Below are 13,037 nucleotides of genomic sequence, written 5' to 3' on the forward strand. Positions count from 1 at the left end.
ACGGCAAGAGGATTTATGAAGCTGAACCCAATGGCAAAGAAAAGGCATCTGTCAATAATTGTAGGGAGCTGCACTCACAGCTTTGAAATCTCATTAAGTATGCAGTTATCAGGCATAAAGATCAAAAACATTACTCAACTCCGACAGAATCTTATGGAGGAACATTAATTAGCAACAGGCCTACAGTACAAAAAAAAAAAAAAAAGAAAAAAAAAAACACAGACTTCCTCTCACACCTGCCCAACCCACAAACCTAAAGCAACACTCCCCCTCCCACCCGAAAAAAAATAATTCCAGGCATCTGAGACTGATCAAGAACATGAAACAGGAGAGACGCACACAGAAAGAAGAGGGAGGGAAGGGGTGAGCGGGCGGCAGGGAGGGAGGGAGGGGAGAGGGGGAGGGCGGGGAAAAGGATGTCAGTGCTGGCCCTGATTACAGGGGCCTATGGAGTTCTCAGACCTTTTATCATCCTCGCCATCAAAACCAGCCCCGGCTCACCGCAGGAGGGCTGGTGGCTGCCTGGCTGTCCCCAGGNTGGTGGCTGCCTGGCTGTCGCCCGGCCCGGGGCCCAGACCCCAGGACCCTCTCACCTGGCAGGCGGGGTGCAGTGGGCCTGGCGCCCAGGAGGCAGGCCCTGCCAGGCCTCCTGCAGCAGCACCATGCTCTCGCCCGCGCCCAGCTGACCAGAGCCACGGCCAGCCCCAGCTCTGCGGGCCCAGGGCACAGTCTAGGGACTCGCGGCTGTCACTGTCCATCTGACCACCATCTGAAAAACACCCTGTTCTTCCTCCAAAGAGACTCTGGCAACCCCTCCTCACACGTACACTTTCTCTCATTTGATTTCTGTGTATGACTGATTCATACAACACACTGCAAAATAAAACTGAAGTGTGGAGGATTCCCATCCGGACGGTAAAGCCGACGCCGGGTCATGGGGCTTCACGACCTTTGTAGCACACGGGACAGGGTGCAGCTGAGGACGGGAGTCACGCCGATGCCCGCGCTGGTCTGACTCCAGCAGAGCCACAAGAAACAAAATCAAATGACAAGCGTCCTGAGCTACCCCATTTTCCACCTCCTGCAAGCCGCCCTGGGAAAGAATCCTTTACACGTGTCTGGAAACATCCCACAAGGATGATGTGCACGGGGTCTCAGGCAAAGGTCTCTTCCATCCCATGGTGGCCTGCATCCCGGGTAGGTGCACCAAGGCTTGGGGACAGGTCTCCAATACCACCTAGGCTCTGTCCAACAGGCAACATCAGCCAAACTCCGTGGCACGTGGTGCAACAGTTAGGCACGGCCCCCAAGCTCCCCCGTGAAAGGTGGAGAATAATAATGGTAATAGCAAGAAAGCCTTTATTCTGTACGGACGTCCCTGCACTTACAGAAAGGTGGCCTTCTCTGGTTACCCGTGAGCACATGCTCGAACGTGCTCTCGCGCCCGCTCACACAGACACACACGCGCACATGCGCACGCGCGTGCACACACACGGCACTTCCCATCATCCCACGCCATGTGAAAACCTTCAGAACAGCACCCCTTTTGATCTGAAACCCCTGCTATCACTCTTCTCCGAGCACCTCTTTCCCTCCTATGCCAGCCTCTTACCTCGTTCCATGGCCGTTTCCGGAGCGCTTACCTCTCTCCTCTACCGAAGAGAATGGTCACCCTTTCTAATTAGCCACATCTTTAAGGGAAAGGGCATTAAGATTCCTAGGCAACCAGCTTGGAGATCTCTCCAAGACAAGGCCCATCCTTTCCAATAAATAACTCTCCTTTGGAATATCAATGAACACGGCTCGGATAAATTGTCACCTATGACCAAAACTAGTTAAGAACACTGGTCTATAAACCAGACTCGATGAGAAGAAATTTTAGTAGTAGTGTTACAATAAGGTGTTTATATTTTTTATGTGCTTACCATATTACCTTTATTATGTGTAACATCGAAGTGATTATAGCAATTACATCTAACAGAATTAATTACAGAACTTCCCATCATTCCAGGATACATAATGCATTAGAGGTAAGCCAAAGAAAGAAAGCATCTTGATTGTAGTAACTATTGTTGGTATGTATTTTCCCCAGCAGCAAATGCCAAAGCGACGGCAGCTTGCAGGAAGAACAGGGTAATGGAAACTGAGAGGTTTAATAGGAAATGAGGTATATTTTCTTTAAATTAAGTAACACCTTTGCCTAATAATATCTTGGTGCTATTGGACATATAAAATCAATTTAATTTTTTTTAAGTGTAAATCTTTAAAAGGTACTAGTTAATCCACCCAACCAATGTTACTACATAAAGGAGAAAGCACATGGGTGAAAGACTTACAAGTCTTTACGTATGCAAAATAAATTCACTCAAGGCTTCATTAATATTAATTTAAATTCAAAACCCATTTACATTAAATTGTTCATTAAAAATTGCCTATTTTATGCAACAAGCATTTCTCAAAGAACTCAGAGGAAACTGAATACATAGGACTAGATTTAATGATGGGAATGGAAAAATCAAAAGTAAATGAATTTGAGTCGTTTCACGTATATTACCAAACAGCGCTTTGCCCTCCATTAAGGACGGGTTCCAGCTTGGGGAACAAACAAGCACTCACAGTATTTTGCTTTCTGTCAGTACAGACTTGTGGCCACGACCTTCTGGTCTACCAAAGACTAAGAAGAAAACAAGACGCACTGGTGGGATGAAGAGGGCAGCCAATCCAAACCTGGACTTGGGAAGGGACCAGGTACCACATTCAGCATCCCAGCTGAACTCACAGAGCGTTGAGAGCGAGGCTTGCTTTTCAAAACACATACATTAGTTAGCATTTGCCAGTGCCCATCTTGGTCAAGAATGAATAGTTTCCCCTTGCCCTTCACTCCGCCCCCTGCTTTATTCCCAAAGCAAGGGGACCAAGAATATGATGACAAGGAGTTGGTAAGTTCCTTGCTTTGGCGCCCTCCCCCTGAAGACAGTCTGAACTTACACTGTTTCCCCAACAGCTGTTCTGGATGAAGAAAACACAGTCATAATTAATAACATGTGTCCTGACAGTATGAATTAATAATTTATCATTAAGCCCAAACAAATTCAAATTATTTTTCAAGAGCCACACCTTTGCACATCTGAGAAAACAAGGTAAGAAGATGGTGGAAAAATCCAGGTAACATGACCTGTAGAGCAATGCCTTCCCCCCCACCCCAATACATCTCTTGGGCCACTCTTGTTGAAATACTAAAATAATTTACAGAATCGAAAGTAATTAAACCCAAGAATCTAAGTGCTGATCAAATCAAGTGTATGTGCTCGAAATGTCTTCTTTTTTAAATGGGGCTTATAAAATATTCAATATTTGGTCAAGGACACTATGTAATCTTTCTAATAAAGATTCCTAAACCTAGAGTATGACAGTTGTGCAGGCAAGTGGTCATAAGCAGATTATGCTCTATTACTGTCTCCCTCTCTCTTTTTTTTTTTATTTCCAAAAATGCATAGCATTATTCTGGTTACACACAGTAAACTGAATTTTTACATCCACGTCTAATGTAATTGTTTACCAATGTTGAAAAATTAGAGAAAGCTACCAAGTCTATGTATCCATTCCTTGCAATTCAGGTAAAAAAAAAAAATCTAGAAGGAAAAAAAAACATATTCATAGCCATTGTTTAGTAGGATTTAAAAATTAATTTAATGACTAACTGCAAATACTGGAAACTAGAATTAATCTGTCTGGATTTTTTTAAAGGCTTACAGACATTTAAATGCATGTATCGGGACACTTTATCAACCTAACATAAAATTGTCATCTTATCTTATTATATGACTATTTTATGCATGTGTCAAAGAATTTAAAAATGACTGCCTGTCTGTTGAGTCTAATTACAACTGCACATTATCTGTCTAGATGTACCAGTCCATATCATTGTTACCAAATACAATATATTGTATTCACCTTTCATTTGTAACTTCAGACAGAGAAACCACAATTTGGAGCATAACTAAAATACACACACACACACACACACGCATACACGTGCCACCGCGAACACCTGAGAGGGTCTGGGTAAGTGATGGCACTGCGCTGTGCTCTGTGCTGTCCTGTTTCTCTCCACAGGCTGTGGGAAAATGCTACAGGGGTGTTACAAGACAGCTTCTTGGAGAGAAAGGCCCATCTACCCAACTGGGCTGCACACTAACACAGAAGGGGGGGACACACACCCTACTTCTTTTTTTTTTCTTTTTCCTTTCTTTTTTCTTTTTCTTTTTTTTTTTTACTACCAGACCAAAGCTATTTTTATAGCTTGTCCAGTGACAGGCAGGAATAAAAATGGGCCAGCAGGAAAGCCTTACAAACCGCACTCGGAATAAGGGTGACCTGCTCACGTCCCTGGATTAACATGGCCGTTGTACACCAGGACGGGGACTCCGCTCCTGTCCCTTCTGCTCCCCCGCCTGTGACTGCAGCGCTCGCCTCAGCCTGGCTCCGCCACCACCAGGGTGGAAGGGGAAGCCCCCGAAAACGTGCAGCCACTTTGGCCTGCAGAAGGGGATCCTTCTCCTTCCAGAAACCCAGCAGTGGAGGCTGCAGGTGGGGGACGAAGGGCTTAAATTCTGGGACCTCGCCTGGGCTTCCCGGTGCCCCCATGGCCCTGAGCAGTCATCTTGCAGTCTAATCCCTTTACAGAACAATCTTTGGTAAAAAGAGGAAAAAGGCAGACCTGTGAGACAATTTGGGGAAGAGCTGCTGATCGGTCCGTTACTGACGATCTCTTGCTTATGAGCGCGCTCAAGGCAACGCTGAGAACAAAATGACAACATCCACCGCTCACAATCAAGTGTGGCCCTGGAGAGCACTGAAGCCCTAACTGACAGTTGTCAAGATAATGGGGGCACAGCAGCTGATTCTAGAAGATTCTCTTCCCTAGGTGGATGTCCAGGGGGAGAGCCTTGCCTCCTGCCCTCTTTGTTTCTTTCCTTCATCTTCTTGATTTTCCTTTTTAAAATGTGCATCGTTCCTCCACATTTTGTAGGAAAATGGGCGGGCGGGGGTGGGGGTCGGATCACAGAGCAGCCCGAACCAGTCATCTTGTCACCTTGCTACAGGGCAGAATACCTGTCCGAAGGAGAAATGTGTGGCAAGCTTGAGAGCAAATACAATCCCAGGGCTAATGCTGAAATGCCCTCCTGAATGCTCCACGTGCCTCCGACAGAGAAGAGCAGCTGCCCAGTGTGTGGACGAGCCTTCCGAAGGCCTGGACGGCAGTAGTGGACAGCACCAGACGCACTACGTTTTAGGCATGTCCACATCCACTGGCGCTGCGAACCCGCCCTGCCTTGCCACTGCAAGTCCACCCTGCCCCCCCGGGGGACCCACAGTGATCTGGAACAGCTGCAGAACCTAAGGGGTTCAAACTATTTTTACAAACATCAAGATGCTTAAAGGTTTCCCCTCTTGATGTGACCACCCAAGAACTCCTTAGAATATGATTCTCTTTCAACGAATGAGACTCGAAAGGTCAATGGCAAGTTGTGGTTCACCGAGGCTATTTTTTTTTTGCAAGTTGAGGCAATTTTTTTAAAGATTTTACAGTCCCTACCCCCCCCCCGAAAATGGATATGAATGGATAAAATGTTGTCTGCTATGAAATACTGCTTTCATTTTTTTTTCTGGCATCTTCAAAAAACACTTGTTTAAAAAAAAGTCACGCCCAGGTAAGAGTCCCGCATTGAGCAAGGGACAATGGTCATTTTGCCTGAAGGACACTGTCCTCTCCAACCCTCCTCCCCTGAGGCAGGAACATCTGGCCAGCACAAATGTATGGCCCTTTGAAATGACACGCCTGGAGAAAGGACACTCCTGCCCAGGCTTCTCTTCAGCAGGTGAAGAAACGTCTCTCTCCCTTTGAGAACAGACACCATGAAGCCATGCATAATTTCTAGAAAGAAAGAAAGAAAGAAAGAAAGAAAGAAAGAAAGAAAGAAAGAAAGAAAGGAAGGAGAAAGAAAATCCTAAAGTACAGAAATACGTCTTTTCAGGGATTCTTGGAGGCTGCTCTGGCCTTCTGGAGAGCAATGTTACATTTGGCCTAGATATGAAGGCTGTGTGCACCTGTGTGCTAGGTCTGCACTCTCTACCCAGCTCTCAGCCCTTTGTGGTTGTTATTCTACCCCAGACCATTAAAAGGGCCCTAATTCCTATGACATGATTATCCAGGTACCAAAGCCCATTTGTCACCTGCAGCAGAAAATTGAGTTAATGCACAACTAAAGGCAGCCAGGACTGTGTAATATCAACTTGATTACATCAAACTAGCTGCAAACCTAATTCTGCTAGATGACACTGCGTCGAGCTTGTCATCTCCAATCATTAAAGCTGTCAGGAATCCATCAGGTTTACAGCTAATTAGGTGAACACTAATGAAGCTGGCAAAACAACTTTTCTTTTTTTATGGCTGAGCGGACCTTTCAGTTTGGAGGGGAAAAAAAAATTCTCGAGTATTCTCAAGGTTGCTGGGGACTGGATTTCCAGTTACCAATCAGCAGACATCTTTCTGTTTCCCACTCTCTATCAGTGCAAAGCAATCAATTTGTCATCACTCCTAGGATGCCACAGAGGCGGGCATGCACCTTATAACTTGCAGCTGTGAGAACTAAAAACAGGAGGGAAAAAATGGGAAGTTTCTCGTCCACCCAAACCAAGCAACAAACAAAAACCTCAGGCAGCTCACTTATTGGCCTGTGCATACTTAAAGCTGGCCTAAATGTGGAGGGTTTTTTTTTTTTATCCCTCCCCTCTTCTTAAATCAGTAGCCCTTCAGACATTCTCCACCCCCTCCTCCACACGTCCATTAGGCAGAGGCATTCTGATAAAGTAAATCCAAAACCAGGGTATGGGAAAGAAAGAAAGCACTCACGCTGCTAACTTCTGATTGACCATTAAGCTATTGATGAATGTGCCTGTCAGGAGAGAGACAATTAAATCAAATATGAAACAAAGTCGTTTTGACGGGTCATTTTGATAGAGCAAAACCATTCTTCCATCTCCTATTAGCCGGGCAGTCAAGTTTTTATATAATGAATATTTCTTAACTGACCTGAGATTTCCTGGCTGGCTTTTGAAAAGGTGCAAAAAGGTTAGTGAACAGGTTGCTTTAGGGAACGAAAAAAAAAAAAAACAAATAAATAAAATCAACGGTACATTTCCTCCTTCGTTAATATTTTTAGCAGAAAGTTATCCTGTAAGAGTCTCAGATTGGCAAGGTGGAGGAGAAAAGATGAAGCAACCGTAGAGAGAGTTCTAAACTAAATGTAAAGATGTAATCACATATGGTTCATTTGATTGAGGCACACAGATACCTTAAAATGTGCATCCAGAAAGGAAAGAAAAAATTTAAAAGACTGGAAGAAGCCCAAGACACTCCTACTGCCCAACTTTGTGAAGGAGTCCTCCAAACTTTTAGAGTTTATTTTGGGTAGATAAGCTCATTGCTTGAGCTTGGAATTTAAAGGAGAAGAGGAGGGATGGGCAAGAAGTATCCGCCAGGAGGTGACTGGAGTGCCAGCACCCTCTCTAGAACCACCGCTGGGATTTTCAAACTTCCTGAATTTGGGCAACACTGAGGACAGAGAGCAAAACCTGCATTCTATGCCCCCAAACCACATCTGTTTTCTTCGAGGATTTTCTTAAGACACGAACAAGAAAGTCCATTTTCTGGGAGAAGAAAGAAGAGCATTCCCTCTGCGTGACCCTGTGTAAGGAGACTCCAGTTCAGAGTGCGGCCAATGTGTGAGCTCCACGGGCAGTGCCGGCTCACACGATGGAAATGACCATCACCGTCACCCCCAGGGCTGCCACATGCACTCAGGGGCAGCAGCATGGGCACAACGCCTTCATCCAAGAAGGGCGCCAGGCAATGCCCTGACCCTTCGCTCTGCTCTCCCTTCTTCCACCAAAAGGGAAGAACAGAAAAGAAATGAACCTCCACTTAACCCTCCTGTTAAAAGCAGCATCTGAACCTCTGCACATCTGAGTGTTACTCATATCAAAATACATCCCGTCCATATGTGGTCCTCTCAGCAATCCGTCCCAAATCCCCGAAGTTGCACTGACAGGGCCCTAGTGACGTCACAGAGCTTGGCCTCACCATTGGGAGTGATTTATTGATGTTTATTGGGAATGAATAGATCAAAGGCAGCAGCATGACGGGCGATCAATCAGTCATCAAATCAAGGGTGGCAAAGGGCCAGAAACCCTTCTTCCAGGCAACATGCCCCCAACTGACATTATTGCAAAATAATGTTATGTGTGTGGGTTTTGTTTTGTTTTCAATGATGCTTTTTCCAGAAAAGAGAAAAAAAAAATCGACTCAGTCTTAACAGGAGTTGACACTCCTGGCAAAAAAAAAAGGGGGGGGGTGGAAGTACACAGACACGTCCCAGAACTAAGTGCTACGAGGAGATGCGGGTGGGAGAAGCAGTGCAAGGAGGGGGTGGGGGTAAGGGAAAACAAACAGGGATAGAGGGAACGCCAGCATCTAACATTGACTTGACAGTCATCTGACAATACCCAGACCCTGTGCGCTCTGGCTTCCACGGCTTGCCCGCGTTGGGCCCAATAAATGAAGAATCAATCGGATTAGCAATGAGGTGGCCGAAGGGACCCGCTCGCTCACTCGCTGGCTCTCTTTCGCTCGCAGACACCGGGCTGTCCCCCGCCGGCCGGCCGCGGGAGGACACGGAAGGTGTCCCAGGGAACTCAGGTGACCCCGCCCGCCCCCCACAGAAAGAGACCGAAGAGGGCTCCTTCCCATCCCCTCCGCAGCCGGAGAGCTGAAGAGGCAGGGACCCAGCCCGGCTCAGTTGGCCCCGAGCGCGCGAGGCTCCTGAAGTGGGTGCGAGCCGGAGCAGGGCGAGCGCGGCGGGGCGTCCGGGGGGCGCCCGGGACGCGAGGCGGGCGCACGCACCCAGAGAGCGGAGCAGCGAGCGAGCTTGGCGCCCCGGAGTTACTCTGCGCCGGCAGAGGGAGAGGGGCGAGGAGTGGGGCGAAGAGCGGGGTCGCGGCCGGCCGGAGGCGCACCGCGGCAAGAGGAAGAGGAGGAGGAGGAGAGGAGGAGGAAGGGGAAGAGGCTCGTACCTGCTGCGCGCCGGGGCGCCTGCTGCTTCCTCCTCGGCATGATGCTCCTCCGGCGACTGCCACTGCCGCCGCCGCCGCCGCCGCTGCCGGGCTGAGGAGAGGGAGGGAGGGGCGGCGGGCCCGCGGGGGGGCGAGGCGGGCCGGCTCTCAGCCTCCCCCCCGGAGAGCGGCCGCCCGCAGGATGCTGCTGCGCCCCGGCTCTCCGCGTCCCCCCCTCTCCGCGCTCCGCCGCGATCCCCGAACGTGCGGAGGGAAGAAGGAGGGCGGGCGAGGGAGGCGCGGGGAGGGAGGAGCGCGGGGGGAGGAGGAGGCAGAGGAGGAGGAGGTGGTGAAGGAGGAGGAGGAGGAGGACCGCGCTGCCGGCGGAATGGGAAGTTTGACAAATCGCTCCAGAGGCCCGAGGAGGAGGGGGCGGGGAGGAACGGCGGCCCTGCCCCCCCCCCCGCCCCGTCCCCAGACGAGGTGCGCGGGGTTCGGGGCCGGGGGGCGGGGAGAGAGGGAGAAGGCGGGCAGAGGGGTGGGAGGAGGAGCGCGGGAGCGGCCCCAGCCGGTCCTGCCCCGGCCCCCACCCCCGGGCAGGGGGTCACGGCATCCGGGGGGGGCGCTCAGCCGCCGCCGCGGCCCGGGGCTCAGCGGTCCAGTCTTCTGCCCGCGGCGCGGCTGGAGCGGCGGCGTCGGCAACAGGCAAGCTTAAAGGAAAAGGAGATGATCGTGTCACTCGCCCGCCCGCGGGGGCGCCGCGCCCCCACTCCCGGCCCCAAGCCTGTCTAGGACCCCCGCCCCGTCCGAGGAAGGGGTGCCGCCCCTCCGCCCCCGCCCAGTGCGCGCAAGCTGGGGCGCGGCGCCCGCCCGGCCCAGCTAGTCCCGGGGCGCTAGCTTACCCCAGCCCGCCCCGCTTCCCCACCCGGCCTCGCCCCCTGGCCGCCCCCCGCTGCCCCGCCCGAGCCGCACTCCTCTCCACCCGCCGCGTCCAAAGCCCCCAGCTCGCTCCCCGGGCCTGGGCCCGCGCCCCCGGGGATGCCAGGGCCCGCGGGCGGGCGCCGGCGCCCTCGAGGGAGGAGGCGGGCGCGGGCCGGAGTGGGTGGGGGCTGCTCTCAGACCCCGCGCCACCCGGGCTCCTCCCCCGGGACCCGCCGCCGCCACTTCCCCCAATTTTTTTTTTTCCCGGGCAAACTTTCCCGGGCCCGTCCCGGGGGTCGGTGTGGGAGGGGGTGCCTCCAAGTTTCCTCCTCTGCCTGGGAAGATCGCAGTCCTTCCACCCCCACCCCGCCCCTCGCCCCCTAGGCGCCGGGCCGCGCCCCCCACCCTTAGAGCTGGCAGATCCGAGGGCGGGACGGGGGCGGGGGAAGGAACTCTGGCTCCCAAGCCCATCCCCCGCCCCGGGGCGCCCCCGAGAGGGGGCCACCGCGCCCAGCGCCCAGCTTGCCAGCAGTACTGGGCGAAAAGAATTGATTATTGATTGGGTGATTGGGGTCGCTGAGGCGCCGAGCGGGCCGGACCGGCCGGCCGCGGAGAGGAGGAGCTGGCGGGGCTGCGTCGGCGGCAGGGCGACGCGGGCTCACTTACGGGCGACCGCGAGAGCGCGGGTGGGCCGGAGCTCATTGGGACGACCCCCGGGCGGCGGCGGCTGAGCGGGAGCCGGAGCCGGAGCGGCGCGGGCGGCGGCGCATCGATGCGCTGCGGGCTCGATTGCGTCTCCCTGGGCCAGCTCTTGGGCCGGGAATGGGGCGGCCGCGGCGGGGCTGGCTCCGGGCGCTGCCAGGCGGCGTTGGTGGGGGGTGCGGGGGCGGCCGCCAGGCCCACGGTCCCCGAGGTGGCGCTGCTCCTGGGCGCGCCGGCTGGGGCCCGGGGACTCCCTTGGGCCCCGCGTCCGATAGTCCCGGCGAGGGCCGGAGCCCTGCGCCCTGGGACTGGCTGCCTGAGCGTTCCGGGAGCTGCAAACCCCGGCCTCTTTCCTTCCTTTTTTCCTTCCTTCTTTCTTTCCTTCCTTCTTTTTTTTTTTGTGTGTGTCCTTTTCTTGTGTTTCTTTTCCCCTTTTCTTCTGCCCCCTCTCTGTATCTTTTTTTCTTTGTGATTGTTTATGCAAGTTTGTTTTAAAAGTTCACAGGCATGCTTTCTTTTCTTTTAGACAAGGAGACCGTGATCTCACCCAGACGGTAAGATCAAAAGTCTCCGCTCGCCCCCAGCCTGCGGGCTTGGGCTCGGTCCAGACGCCTCCTTGAATGCAGATGTGCTGCTGCCGTCCTCCCGGGCTATAAAGCCGCCTCCAGCGCCTTCGCGCGCGCAGGAGCACTCGGAGTTGCGGGGTGCGGACCCCGGGCGGTTGCGGGGGAGTCGGAGTCAGGCTGCGGCTGGGCTCCTGGGCTGGTCGTGTGTGTGGCGGACTCGGGGGCGGGGGCGCGGCGAGCAGCTGGTGCCTGCGGCGGCAGAGGCTAGAGCGACTGCCCCTCCAGGCCCGGGAGAGGGAGACGCGGCCGTGGGGCGTGAAACGCTTCTTGCGAACGAGGAAACGGTGAGTTGGCAGACGCCGCCCGCGGCCTCTCGGTTCTGGTCGCGGCGCTGGGAGCCTCTTGCCTGGAGAAGGGTAGGCGCCGCGCGAGGTCAGCTCCTGCCCGCCCCTGGCTCACCTTCCCAGCGCGGAGCGCCCACTTAAGCGCGCCGGCAGTGGTGGGTACACAGCGCTGGGCGCCGCGCACGGAAGGCTGAGAGTTTCGCCCTGGCTTATGCTCCCCCTCCTCCTCTCCTTCCCCGCTCTGCTCTCCAAACCTCGTTCCCTCCGCCCCCTCCCCCTGCGGGCCGCGGCCTGAGCTCCCACCTCTGAGCCGCCCGCAGCCACCGCCCGGTTGCTACCTCGCCCTCCCCCGCTCAGGCGCCGCGCGCGGTGCGATCCGCCCTAACATCTGTCCGTCCAACCATTGGCGCATCCATCAGTGTCTATGAGCTGCACATCGCAGCGACAGCCCGTCACGCGCAACACGGGCTATGCGGAGTGCATACTGCGACCGCGCTGCCTTGCCCGGACACTCAAACAGGGTTCTGGCCCGGCGTGGCACAGCTTGGAACCCTGATCTCTACGGTGTTCTTTTAACCATACGCACCCCCTTTAATATCAAGACCTCAAAACGGGAGTAGTCTTGCAGGCCGTTCTAGGAATGGGACAGATGGAGAGGGACACTGTCGATCTAGTTCTTGCAATTCCAAGTTCTCTTTGCCCCTTTTCTGTGTACTGGGTGTGGCACAGGAGAAAAGGAAGGGAGGCTTCCCAAATCGGCACCCAGCACAGTATCTACCTTAATGCAGGGGTTTAAATAAGCTTCAGCTGGGCCGAATCTGGGGCAGATCTTAGCCAGAAGGTCTCAAGCTAAAACTTTGCCAGGCCCCACCTGGCTGCTGCCTCACAGGGCCTGACAGTGAGGAGCGAGAGAGGGCGAAGAAAACGCGGATCCCAGGCAAAAACGGGGACTCGATGTAGGGAGAACTGGTACCCGGGTAGCAGCAAATCTGCAATTCACATGTTATTTACAGAGCGAGAAAGGGCAGGGCCATATGTTTGAGATGCCAGAGCTTTGCGGGTAGTTCCCCGCGCCATTCTCCCAAGAATGCGGACCTCCGCTGTGGTTGCAAGTTCCTCTGCTTTTCTTCTTGCTTTCCCCATCCCTACTCCCCCACCCCACTGTCCAGAGGACAAATATCTTCATATATGTGCCTGATCAGTTTGGCCAGGCCAAAGGGTCTGTCTTGTCCTCCCCCTAAGAAGCTCAGGGGAAGGGCGCACGGAGGACTTACTCCTCGGACATCTGCGGGGTGGCAGTACCCGGCATTTTACCTGACTTTATTCCTACTGCAAATATGTCTGTCGGGGTGTCTTTGAGTTCTGCCCCCTCAAGAGTCGACTACAGGAG

Source organism: Ursus maritimus, unplaced genomic scaffold (genome assembly GCF_017311325.1).
Source record: "Ursus maritimus isolate PB19 unplaced genomic scaffold, ASM1731132v1 scaffold_19, whole genome shotgun sequence".
NCBI lineage: Eukaryota > Metazoa > Chordata > Mammalia > Carnivora > Ursidae > Ursus > Ursus maritimus.